The 12,500-nt window shown below is 41.1% G+C and overlaps 1 protein-coding gene across 2 annotated transcripts in view; it reads right to left on the bottom strand.

Moving 5' to 3' along the window:
* Positions 1-12,500, bottom strand: part of LOC143026371 (serine/threonine-protein phosphatase rdgC-like) — a 398,775-nt gene that overhangs the window by 239,799 nt on the left and 146,476 nt on the right. Inside the window, exon 1 of one of the 2 annotated variants that reach the window (XM_076186639.1) lies at positions 1,885-1,906. The exons of the other annotated variant lie outside the window; for it this stretch is intronic. The gene's annotated coding sequence lies outside the window, so the exon portion shown is untranslated. Of the gene's footprint in view, positions 1-1,884; positions 1,907-12,500 lie in introns of those variants that run through there. 2 annotated transcript variants of the gene reach the window in all.

The following is a 12,500-nucleotide window of genomic DNA, read 5'->3' as shown; positions in this document are numbered from 1 at the left end:
ACACACACACACACACACACACACACACACACACATACATTGACACCTTTCCTCTATTCATACCCCTACGGACCCCATTCACGCAGGATATAGTGTTTTCGTAACACTCTACGACTCTACCTCTTTTGTTCATAACAACCCATGCTGGGGGAGGGACAAGAACACCGCCACCTGGTGCTATTCGCCTCGTAAGTGTCGACCCACTGGGGGCGGAATGGAAGGACAGTGTTCCTCTTTTCATATTTTCTTCATTTATTGAATCAGGACAACATGTGTGTCCTGATTTGGCTACGTGATCCCCCAACCCCCATCGCTCCATATGAAGGAAATCAAGGCCCTTGTATATATAGGAATATATGTAAAATCGATACTGAAAATACATCAGATCTGAAGAATATTTATATATGTATCAACCACCCGATGTTATAGAAAATATATAAATAAATAAATAGGTAAAGAAATAGGCAAGTCAATACATAATATAAAACTAATAGATAAGCAGATAATCAATACACAAATGAATGAATAAATACATATAGATACCTATAAATACGATAAACAAACAAACAAATGAATAAGTCAATAAATAATATATATCTAACAAGTGAGCAAATAGATATTGCACAAATACATAAATATGAATCAAATAGATAAATATAAAGACGATACATAAATTGAATAGATAAATAAGCAAATAATCAGATGAAATAAGTATATAACGAAATAAATAATAAATAAAGAAATAAATATAAACAAAATAAGAAAATATAAATACGTTAGGTAGACACACAAGTAAAATCGGTAAATAAATAAGTAAATAAAAAAAAAAACGAAGAAGCAAATAAAGGAGTCTAGAGCCGACCGTTCTGTCAACGTGTAGGAATCACGAAGGATGGCACTAGGACTTCCTTCCTTCCTTCCTTCCTTCCTTCCTTCTCCTCCTTCTTTCTCCTTCCTTCTCCTCTTTTTCCTTCTCCTTCTCTTTCTCTTCCTTTCTTCTCCTTCTCCTCCGTCCCTCTCCTTTTCCTCCTTCCTTCACTTTCTCCTCCGTCCTTCTCTTCATCCTTTTCCTTCTGCCTTCAACTTTTCCTCCTTCCTTCCCTTTCTCCTTATCCTTCTTTTTCCTTCTTTTTCCTTCTCCTCCTTTTCCTTTTCCTCCTTTTCCTTCTCCTCCTTCCTTCTACTCCTCCTTCCCCCTCCTTCTCCTCCTTCCTTCTCTTCCTTCTCCTCCTCTTACCTTCTCCTCCTCCTTCCTTCTACTCCTCCTTCTCCTCCTTTCTTATTCTTCCTTCTCCTTCTCCGTATTAACTTTTATTTATTTTTTTTGTTCCCTTCAACTGCGATGGTGGCGTCATCGAATTCGCTTAGTTGAGGGTTCGAATCCCGCAAGACTCTTCGATTCCCGAGAGTGACGTTTATCTGCCCAAAAAGTCCCTCAGAGCGCATCATAGGGCAAAGGTGACGGCTTCGGCCTCAACTACTCAGCGTCTCCTTGTGTACGTCCCTCACTTTCTTCACTTTTTTCCAAGGCTAAAATTTCCGTCTTCTTCTCCCTGTCTTGGTCCCAGCCATTTTTACAAATTTATATATTTTTTTCCAACTGTACACATATACATAATAATACGTAATATAAAAGGTGTAATATGAGATGTGCTATGCACTATGTATTACAACTAATACAAATGTAATATAGTGAAATATATGTAATACATAATTTCATGTACCTGTATGAGTAGTTCTCAAACTATACGTATATACGTGGTACAAAATGTGTAATATGTACTACATATAATACATATGTGATATAGTGTAATATATGTGATATACGAGGTAAAGGTTTAAGATATGCGTATATAATACAAATACATAAATTATACTAAATACCTTATGGGTCTACATCTCGATTTTCCACACTTACCTGCAAAAAGGGAAAGATAATTGTAATAATAACAACAATGATAATGATAGAAAATTGAATAAAAATAACAAAAACAATACCAAAAAACAAATAATACATAAAAAATAAATATAAGATAAAAATAAGAATATCAAAATGTTAGTGGCAGCCCCCAAATATAAAGGTTAATTTACACGCGCACAGAGAGAGAGAGAGAGAGAGAGAGAGAGAGAGAGAGAGAGAGAGAGAGAGAGAGAGAGAGAGAGAGAAAGGTGGGGAAGAGAGATGGAGAGAGAAAGAGAGACAGACACAGAGGTGGAGGGAAAGAGAGGGAGAGAAAGAAAGGGGGAAAAGAGGGGAGAGAAAAAGAAAGAGGGAGAGAGAGAGAGAGAGAGAGAGAGAGAGAGAGAGAGAGAGAGAGAGAGAGAGAGAGAGAGAGAGAGAGAGAGAGAGAGAGAGAGAGAGAGAGAGAGAGAGTAAGAGACAGAGATAGAGACATAGAGATAGAAAGAGAGATAGAGAGAGATAGAAAGAGAGAGAGAGAGAGAGAGAGAGAGAGAGAGAGAGAGAGAGAGAGAGAGAGAGAACTAAGACGTGACAAAGGTATCTGCAACAAAAGCTAATTAAGAAAATGGAAGAAGAAGTGGACGGAAAAGAGGAGAGAAAAAAAGAGGGAGAAATATCACATGGCTCATGGAAAATGAGAGAAGAGTGGGAGGGGAGATAGAGAGGGGGCAGGAAGAGAGCCATAGTGGAGACGAGATAATGGCAAGGAGAAAAGTAAAAGATATCTCAGAGGGTGACGGCCCACAGGACAAAAAAAACAACAACAAAAAACAACAGAGAGATAGAGAGAGAGATGATGGAAAAAAGAGAAAAGAGAGATGGGGAAGGGGAACACCAGAGGGAGGCGAGATAGTGAGAGAGAGAAAATAATCAATACAGAGATAAGGCAGAACTGGGACAACGAACAAGAGAGTAAAAGAGAGGAAAGATAATTAATGAAAGAGAGGAGACAAGATGTCGGGATAGTTAAAGAGATACAGAGTGTACTTCACTAACGCTTCTATCCTTTTGGACAATCTCGCACCTGAAACGAGAAATAAGAGAGGGAGATATCAATGCAAAAAGGAGAGAGAGAGAGAGAGAGAGAGAGAGAGAGAGAGAGAGAGAGAGAGAGAGAGAGAGAGAGAGAGAGAGAGAGAGAGAGAGAGAGAGAGAGAGAGAGAGAGAGAGAGAGAGAAAGAGAAAGAGAGGGGGGCGGAAATTAGAGAGAGGAGGGGAAGGCTGAGAAGGGGAGAATAAAGGAGAGGGGAGATGTTGATACAGAGACAAGAAGAGAAAGAGAATGAGACAATGGAAGGGAAAGAAGAAGGGGAGAGAAGAAGGGGAAGGGAATGATAGGTGACAGGAGGGGAGAAGAGGGGAGAGGAGGGGAGAGGAGGGGAGAGGAGGAAGAAGAGGGGAAAGGATGGGAGAGGAGGGGAGAAGAAGGGAGGGGAGAAGAGGGGAGGGGAGGGGAGAGGAGGGAAGAGGAGGGGAGACGAAGAAAGAGGAGGAGAGAGGAGAGGAGAGGAGGGAAGAGGAGAGAAGAGGAAGGGAGAGGAGGGAAGAGGAGGGGAAAGGAGGGAAGAGGAGGGGAGAGGAGAGAAAAGGAGGGTAAAGGAGACGAGGGGAGAGGAGAGGCGAGGAGGAAAGATGCGAGGAGAGGGGGGAAGGATAGGAGAGGATAGGAGAGGAGGAAATGGGAGAGGGAAGGAGGAGAGAGAAGGGAAGAGAAGGGAAGAGGAGGGGAGAGGAGGAAAGAGGAGGGGAGAGGAGAGGAGGGGAGAGGAGAGGGTAGATGAGAGGAGAGGAGAGGAGAGGAGGGGACAGGAGAGGAGGGGAGAGGAAAGAGGGGAGGAGGGTAGATTCGGGGAGAGGAGGGGGAAGGATAGGAGAGGATGAAAAGAAGTGGAGGTGAGAGGACGGGAGGAGGGGAGAGGAAGGGAGAGGATAGGAGAGGATTGGAGGGGAAAGGAGATGAGGGGAGAGGAGAGAGGAGGAAGGGAGAGGAGAGATGAGGAGAGGAGAGGGAGATGAGGGGAGGAGGGGAGGAGGGGAGGAGGGGAGGAGGAGAGAGAAGGGAAGAGAAGGGAAGAGGAAAGAAGGCGGGAGAGGACGGGAGGAGGGGAGAGGAAGAGAGGATGGGAGAGCAGGGGAGAAGGGGAGGAGGGGAGAGGAGGAGAGAGGAAAGGGGGAGGGAAGAGGATGGGAGAGGATGGGAGGGGAGGGTAGAGGAGAGGGGAGAGGAAGGGAGAGGGGAGGATGGTAGAGGAGAGGGGAGAGGAGGGGCTAGGAGCGGAAAGGAAGGGAGAGGAGAGAAGAGGAGAGGACAAGGGAGGAGGGGAGATGAGGGATTAGGAGGGGATAGGATGGGAGCAGAGGGGAGAGGAAGGGAGAGGATGGCAGAGGATGGGAGAATAAGGGGGAGAGGAGGGGAAAGGAAAGGGGGAGGATTGCCGCAATATTGACAGGGCTTTGCCCTAGCAGAGGTTTCTCACTTCCCACTGCGGGGAGTGAGGTGATGGTGACTTGGGAGTTCTTCTTTCCCTATGGCCCAAAACACTCGAAAATTCTGTCCCATTTCTATACGGCAGTCATCTTCCTTTCCTGTTCTCTGAATAAGCCATGAATTTATCACTTTAGCTACTTTCTCATCTTTCCAAATCTTGTCTCTCTCTGCTCCATAAAGCACCTTGAACTTCAATATATCATTAAAGTTAATTTCACTTAAACATATATTCACTTGCAATGTGTCCATCTACATCTACATAATACTGTATATAGGTATCTAGATACTTATATTTACTTGTATATATTTCATATTATTTTGAGCAATTACAAGGATGAAACTCGGAATTCTTAGAAAAAAGATGAGTAGACATTTAAGTCCATTAATATATATATATATATATATATATATATATATACTTTTTTTCAGCCAGTGAAAAGAGAGCCAAGCGGAAGGCACACACCCCAGCAGCCACTCCAACAAGCCACACATGCAGCAAATGCGGCCTAGACTGCCACTCCCGTATCGGACTCACCAGCCACAGCCGTCATTGTCGCTAGCAAAATCATGACTTTTTCCGGCGCAATATCTATAGTCGATATCGACTGACAGAGACCTACTACTATATATATATACATATATATATATATATATATATATATATATATATATATATATATATATATACATATATACATTTTAACAACCACAATACACTTTAATTCTAAGCCATCAACATCGGGAGACCCAATGGAGGCCAACATGCAGAAATTGAAATGCGGTACTGCCAAGGAATCGAACCCGACGAGCGCATGACAAGTGCTGTAGTGACTTACCAATTACGCTCACCGGGTTCGAGTCCTTGGTAGTACCGCGTTTCAATTTCTGCATGTCGGCCTCCATTGGTTCTCCCGGTGTTGATGGCTTAGAATTAAAGTGCATTGTGGTTGTTAAAATGTACATACATAGGAAATTGTGGTGTGAGGGAACCTAAGGGAGGGCAGAACGCCGTATATGGGTCCGCCAATCAGGTACTTCGAACGATTCGTCAAGTAGCAGCAGGTGTTCCTACCGAAATATACAAACATAAGAGTTCATGATCCGGCAGTCCGTCATATTAACTTCACCAAGGATTACCAATGAAGACTCGTTCTGCACCAGATCGAAGCCAAAAAGACGAGTATTGAAGAATTGCAGAATGAACTTGCTGAGGTTACGAAGAAATGGAGAGATTACTGCCTACAAAATGAGACCCGGGATTACATCGACCAAGCCCTGGCGGAAGAACTGGAACACCATAAAAAAGTCGCTGAAAGGAGAAATTGCAACAAGCTCATCCTCCTCAACAGAGGCCAACTTAAATTTCCGTCCCCTCCTACCGGGTATGTCAACCTTACGACTACAACTTTAACTAAGGACCAAGAACTCCTGAACCTTGGCCTCAATTGTCACATCTTCTCTAAACCTCGCCCACTACAGAAACGTCTAGAAATCGAAGTCCTCATCGATGATATTCACCGACTCGCTAAGGAAGGAAAAATCTCCACCGATGAAAATATCCACACCGAACTTCTAAGAGAAGCACTGAGGAAGCGAGGCCATTGCCAAAGAAAACTCATCAACAAGTGGCATCTGGACCTTGCTAAGGCTCTCCGAGAGGACCCTTCCATAACCATCCGCAGAGCAGACAAAGCCGACTTATATGTTTTGTTACCCTCTTCTGAGTACCTAGAGAAAATTGACTCCATCCTGAAAGACGAATCTAAATTCCTCGAGATTTCAAGAAATCCGACAGAAGAAATTAAAAGAAGAGCCAACAAGATCATCGAGAAAGTTAATTCTAAGGCAGGTGGACTGAAGCTTTCTAAATTGGTAGGAGATTTGGCCTTGGTTATTGTAATGGTAATGTAAAAATCCACAAGAATAACAATCCACTCAGAGCCATAATTAGCCAGATACCTACGCCTACTTATCAGATTGATAAGAAATTAAACGAGTGGCTTACCCCATTCGTCCCAAAGGATTACACCTTGTCTTCTCCTGCAGATTTCCTCCATCTCCTCCACAACTCTAACGCCGACGGTGTGATCGCTTCATTAGACGTAGAAAGTCTTTTTACGAACATCGATGTTGACCGTACCATCAACTTTATCATTAATGAGATCTACCCTGCAGAAGGTCCTCCAAAACTAGACATCTCAGAAACAGCCCTTAGGACCTTATTGGAGACCGTTTCTCTGCCCCCATGGGAGAAAGTTCCGGCAAATTGATAGAGTAGCGATGGATTCCTCTTTTGGGGTTCCTTTTCGCTAATTTCTTCATGGGGATGGTGGAACGTGAAGTTTTCCGTATTATAGACAAACCTGCTATTTACGCTAGATATATCGACGACATCTTTGTGAAAGTGGCAAAGGAAGAAGACCTCATCTCCCTCAGAGAAAAACTGCAAGCAGTTTCCGGGATCAATTTTACAATTTTACAGTGCCGACGGTAAACTTCCTTTCCTTGATATACTTGTGCAACACTTGAAAGTACACTTTCAAGTGTTCCACATGTGGCATTTTATTTTAATTTTATTCTATTACATTTGATTGTATTGCATTTGATTGTATTGTATTTTACTTTATTGTATTGCATTTTAGTGTATTGTATTTTACTTTATTGTATTCTATTTGTATTTTATCGTGTTATTTGTAAATTAAATGTATGCACAATTGGGTATGTAAGGTGATCCAATCGTCCGGTACTCATAGCGACTGGTAGAGGAGGGGGACCTAGAGAGCTTCGGCAGCGTGGAATACCTCTCCCAATTCCAACTAGGTATGGTATAAAAGCTCATTTGAACACTGTATATTTTCACACCCATGAAGACGGTCCTAGGACTAGGACCGAAACGTCGGGCATTAAACTTCCCACTTTGAGTCTGGTGTTTACGCTTCTCCCCTTTCAACATGGATACCAAATCTTCGCACACACACACACACACACACACACACACACACACACACACACACACACACACACACACACACACACACACACACACACACACACACACATATATATATATATATATATATATATATATATATATATGTATATATACATAAATATATATATATACATATATATATATATATATATATATATGTATATATATACATATATATATATATATAATGTATAAACACATACACACACACACACACACATATATATATATATATATATATATATTATAATAAAGTAGTAGCCTCTGTCTGCCTGTCTGATTGTTTATTTGTTTGTTTGTTTGTACACGAACTCCTCCTAGGGTTTTAGAGATAGACCCCCATAACCATATATATTCTGATACCCTATCACTCCAGGTACTTGGATAACTATATTTCATTTCGAAAAAAAATGGTTAGGGTTAAGGGTTAAAGTTAGGTTTATGTAGTATCCCCTGAAGTCGCGTAGTATTTTTTGTGACTTAATATGATTAAACAAACCATTGTATGTATCCATAGATATTATTTACATTTGTGAAATTAATGTTGCCACAAACCATGATAGCTTTTGTAAGAAGAAAGCATGTTTATGGAAAATTATTGTATAATTTTACCAAATGTTAAAATATTGGTTATTTCCATTTATTTTTTTGTGCGGGCGGAAATAGTTCATTCAAACTCCTACATTTTTGCAGATAAGCCCCTATAACTATATATATTCTGAAGATAAATAAACTAGATACATTTCTTCACCTTTCAGCTGTAGACATTTATTGTCAATCCACACACACACACACATGCACATACACACGCACACAAAAGAATATGTACACATGATATTTGTGTTTGTGTATGCATGCATTTTCAAACTAGGGTTTCCCAGCTTCGGGAGGGGGGGGAGCACACATGGGAGGGGGAGTATTTAAAGCTACATTTAATAAAAAAAAATATTTTGGTTAGGGTTAAGGATTAAAGTTAGGTAGTTTATGGTGGGGGAACACGCTACTACTGTAGTCCTTCCTTAAGTTATTATTTTTTATAATTTACAAACTCTTCCTAGGTTTTTCCAAATAAACCCCTATAACCATATATATTCCAAAGATAAATAAAGTAGATACATTTCTTCACCTTTTAGCTGTAGGCATTTATTGTCAATCCACACACACACACACGTACGCAAAAGAATGTGCACATGATAATTGTGTTTGTGTATGCATGTATTTTCAAATTAGGGGGCGTACATCTTGGAGGGGGAGTGTTTAAAGCAATATTTCACTTAAAAAAAATTTGGTTAGGGTTAAGGGTTAAAGTTAGGTACGGTATGGTTAGGTTAGGGATAATTCACGAACTCGCAGCAACGCGCGGGTAATTGGCTAGTATATATATATGTATATATATATGTATATATATATAAATATATATATATATATACATAATGTGTGTGTGTGTGTGTGTGTGTGTGTGTATGTGTGTGTGTGTGTGTGTGTGTGTGTGTGTGTGTGTGTGTGCAATAAAAAAACTAGGAGTGTGTGTTCACAAATGCGTAAGTAACCACTAGGAAAAGTAAACTAACGAAGCAGAGCGCTTTCGTATAATTACATCTTCAGTGCAGATACATCTGCACTGAAGATGTAATTATACGAAAGCGCTCCGCTTCGTGAGTTTACTTTTCCTAGTGGTTACTTACGCACACACACACACACACATACACACACACACACACACACACACACACACACACACACACACACACACACATACACACACACACACACACACACATATATATATATATATATATATATATATATATATATATATATATATATGTATATATATATATAGTTCACGGAAGTCGTCTATTTCTTCTACAGCAGCTGATCCTAGCTGTTGCCTAGCAACTCGCTAAAGCTATTTCATACCAACAGCTAGCCCAGCTTACTAGCTCAATACTTAAAAATTCTATCTTTCACTTCTGTAATATCACTTTCTTAACTGGGTCAGGTTAAAAGCCTCTGTTTTAACCCCTCTGGCTAGGTTTAAGTTATCTAAAGACGCCCTAGGATGAGGTGGATGGATGGGGTGAAGGGGGCTTTAGGGAAGAGGGGAATGTCTGTTGAGGAAGGACGGGAGAGGACAGAAGACAGGGGTGAATGGAGAATGGTTGTATATGGATGATGTTGTGATGCATGAGGTGGAATGGGCGGGGGGATGGGGGGTGAGGTAGTATGTGTGAGCAAAATTTGACGCAGCCCGAAGGGATTTCTCCCCGTCTTCTCCTTTACGCGTGGGGGGACGGAGAGGGGGTGTCACCGATTTAATGAAGCGGTCTTGCTGTGGGTGTGCTGTGTCTTGCGAAACTGCTTCTGACCCAGGGCAGTGGACAAGGTGCAGGGATGACCCGTCATCCAGGAGGTGCTAAGATAAGAGGGAGGGAGGAGGGGTGTGGAGTGTATTTAGGGATGGAATGGGTGGAAATGATTTTATGCCTTTCCCTTTTTGGCTACCTCCCTTGTAAGGGGGAAAAAGCCTTGGTATATGTATGTATGTATGTAAAGACATTGATCTAGTTAATGACCAGATTATTTTATTCAGCCTTGGGAACGACGTAAATCGAAGAAAATGAGGATTTTCTTTTTATATTCATCTGACTGCCGCCAGGAGATTTTATTCATTTGAGGAGAGACTACATTTTTTTTTTTTTTTTTTTTTTTTTTTTTTTTTTAGACCTCGTTTTTTGGGGAAATGACTGTGAATATTTTCCTTTTCCAGGGCGATTATTTCTTTCCTTCCTTTTTGATATTCCTGTTCCAGTCCAATCAACTTTACACTCAATCTTGTCAAACCTCAACTCACGCCTCCTTCCCTACCTCCCTCCCTCTCTCCGTCGCTCCCTCCCCCTCTCTAACCACATTTCCCTTCCCCTCCCTCCTCTCTCACTCCCCCCCTTCCTCCTCCTCCTCCTCCTCCTCCATCTCCTCCTCCTCCTTCTCCTCCTCCTCCTCTTCCTCCTCCTCCTCCTCTGACTTCCTCCTTTCATTTCCTAGGCCATATGATTTTTCTGTTTCCCTCTGTTGGGTCTCCTCTCTCCCACTCCCTCCCTCTGACTCTCTTCTTCCCCCCTTTTTCTCCCTTCCTCCTTTACTTCCTCCTTCCTTTCCTCCCTTACTTCTTTCTTCCTCCTTCCTTTCCATCCCTTACTTCTTTTCTTCCTTTCATTCCTTTCCTTCCTTTTCTCCCTCCTCTATTTCTTCCGCCTTGCTTTCCTCCCTTCCTTCTTTTCTGCCTCTTTCCCTTCTTCCTTTTCTCCCTTCATTTTTTCTTCCTTATTCTTTTCCTTCCTTCATTTCTTCCTCCTTTTCTCCTTCCTTTAATCCCTTCTTTCTTTCCTTCCTCCTTCTTTTTCTTATTTCCCTCTTTCCCTCTTTTCTTCCTCCTTTCCACCTTCCTTTCCTCCCTTGCTTCTTTGCTTTCTCCTTCTTTTCTTCCTCCTTTCTTTTCTCCCTTCCTTCTTTCCTTCCTCCTTCTTTTCCTTATTTCCCTCTTTTCTTCCTCCTTTCCGCCTTCCTTTCCTCCCTTCCTTCTTTTCTTCCTCCTTCCTTTTTTCCCTTCCTTCTTTTCTTTCTCCTTCCTCATTTTCCCCCTTCCACCCTTCCTTCCTTCCTCCCTTTTGTCCTCCCTCCTTCCTTCCTTCCTGTCCTCTTTTCCTCCTTTTCTTCTTTCCATGTAGTAAGCGCTAAAATTATCAGTTGTTTTAAGAAACGATTAGACAACTTTATGGATGAGGATGACGTGTGGTGATGGATACGGAGCTGCCTAGTGTACGCCTTATGGTCTCTTGCAGTCTCCTTCATTCTTATGTTCTTATGTTCTTATGTTCTCTCTTTCGTCCTCCCTCCCTCCTTCCTTCCTGTCCTCTTTTCCTCCTTACCTTCTTCTTCCTTCCTTTTCTTCCTTACTCCTTTTCTTCCCTCCTCCCTTTCGTCCTCTCTCCCTCCCTCGCTCCCTCCTAATCCCTCCTTTCCTCCATTGTCTCCCTCCCTCCCTCCGCCCGCCCCTTCTTCACTCATTCACTCCCTCTTTCCAATCCCACTTTCCCTACATTCTCCACTCCCCCTTCCCTCCTACTCTCCCACTCCCATTCCCCTTTTAATCTCTTGCGACAGACGAACTATGCCTCGCTGTACTACGTTTAGCCAACCATGTGGCGGGGCTAGAGGCGACCTGTCATCCGAAAGGACACTGCCAGATTTAGGGTGTTGAGGTCAACAATCCCCAACACATGTTTAGCTCTCTAACTCCCATTAATGATTTTATCCTGGCAAATGTCAGTCGGTTTCACTGGGCATATATAGATATATATATATATATATATATATATATATATATATATATGTATGTATGTATGTATGTATATGTATGATACAACCACTTGGAAAATAAAATAAAAGGTGACCGAACGTTTTCGTCTATTTAAGACATTTTCAAAGATACAGAGTAAGGAAACAGTGACAATATATATATATATATACAAAAGAAGCACACTAAGGGAGAATTGGGACAGGTCCATTGTGACCACACTCTCTCAGCACTGCCGGACGGCTACTGTCAACAATTTTGTATGTTATAAAGTTATCTAATTTATACATTCCCATACTCATATTCATGTTGTTCTCAAATGAAGCTTTTATATAACATGATACTGTAATATTTCTCTCCTTAATGTTCTTAAGACAATTTACAAAGGATTACAAAGGCGGAGCATGCCGACAGGAGACCTTTTGATCCATATCTAGGTCGGATGAAAAAAAAAAAAAAATCATAATAATAAAATAATAAATAAAAACTATAATAATGTAAATGAAAAATAAAATACATAAATAAATGCATAGGTATAGTTAAAATAATAAACAAACAGGTAAATAGTAAATAATAATAAATTGACACATAACTAATAATAAATGAAAATCAGACAGACAAATGATAACAAAACAAAAACAAATAATATAAGATAAATTATAATCATTACAGCATCTTACTTAGGTATTTATCTAAATGA

Source organism: Oratosquilla oratoria, chromosome 6, assembly GCF_046742065.1.
Source record: "Oratosquilla oratoria isolate Oo_2021 chromosome 6, ASM4674206v1, whole genome shotgun sequence".
NCBI classification, from domain to species: Eukaryota; Metazoa; Arthropoda; class Malacostraca; order Stomatopoda; family Squillidae; genus Oratosquilla; species Oratosquilla oratoria.
The sequence above is the reverse complement of the archived record's forward strand: the minus strand, read 5'-3'. Positions and strand labels throughout refer to the sequence as shown.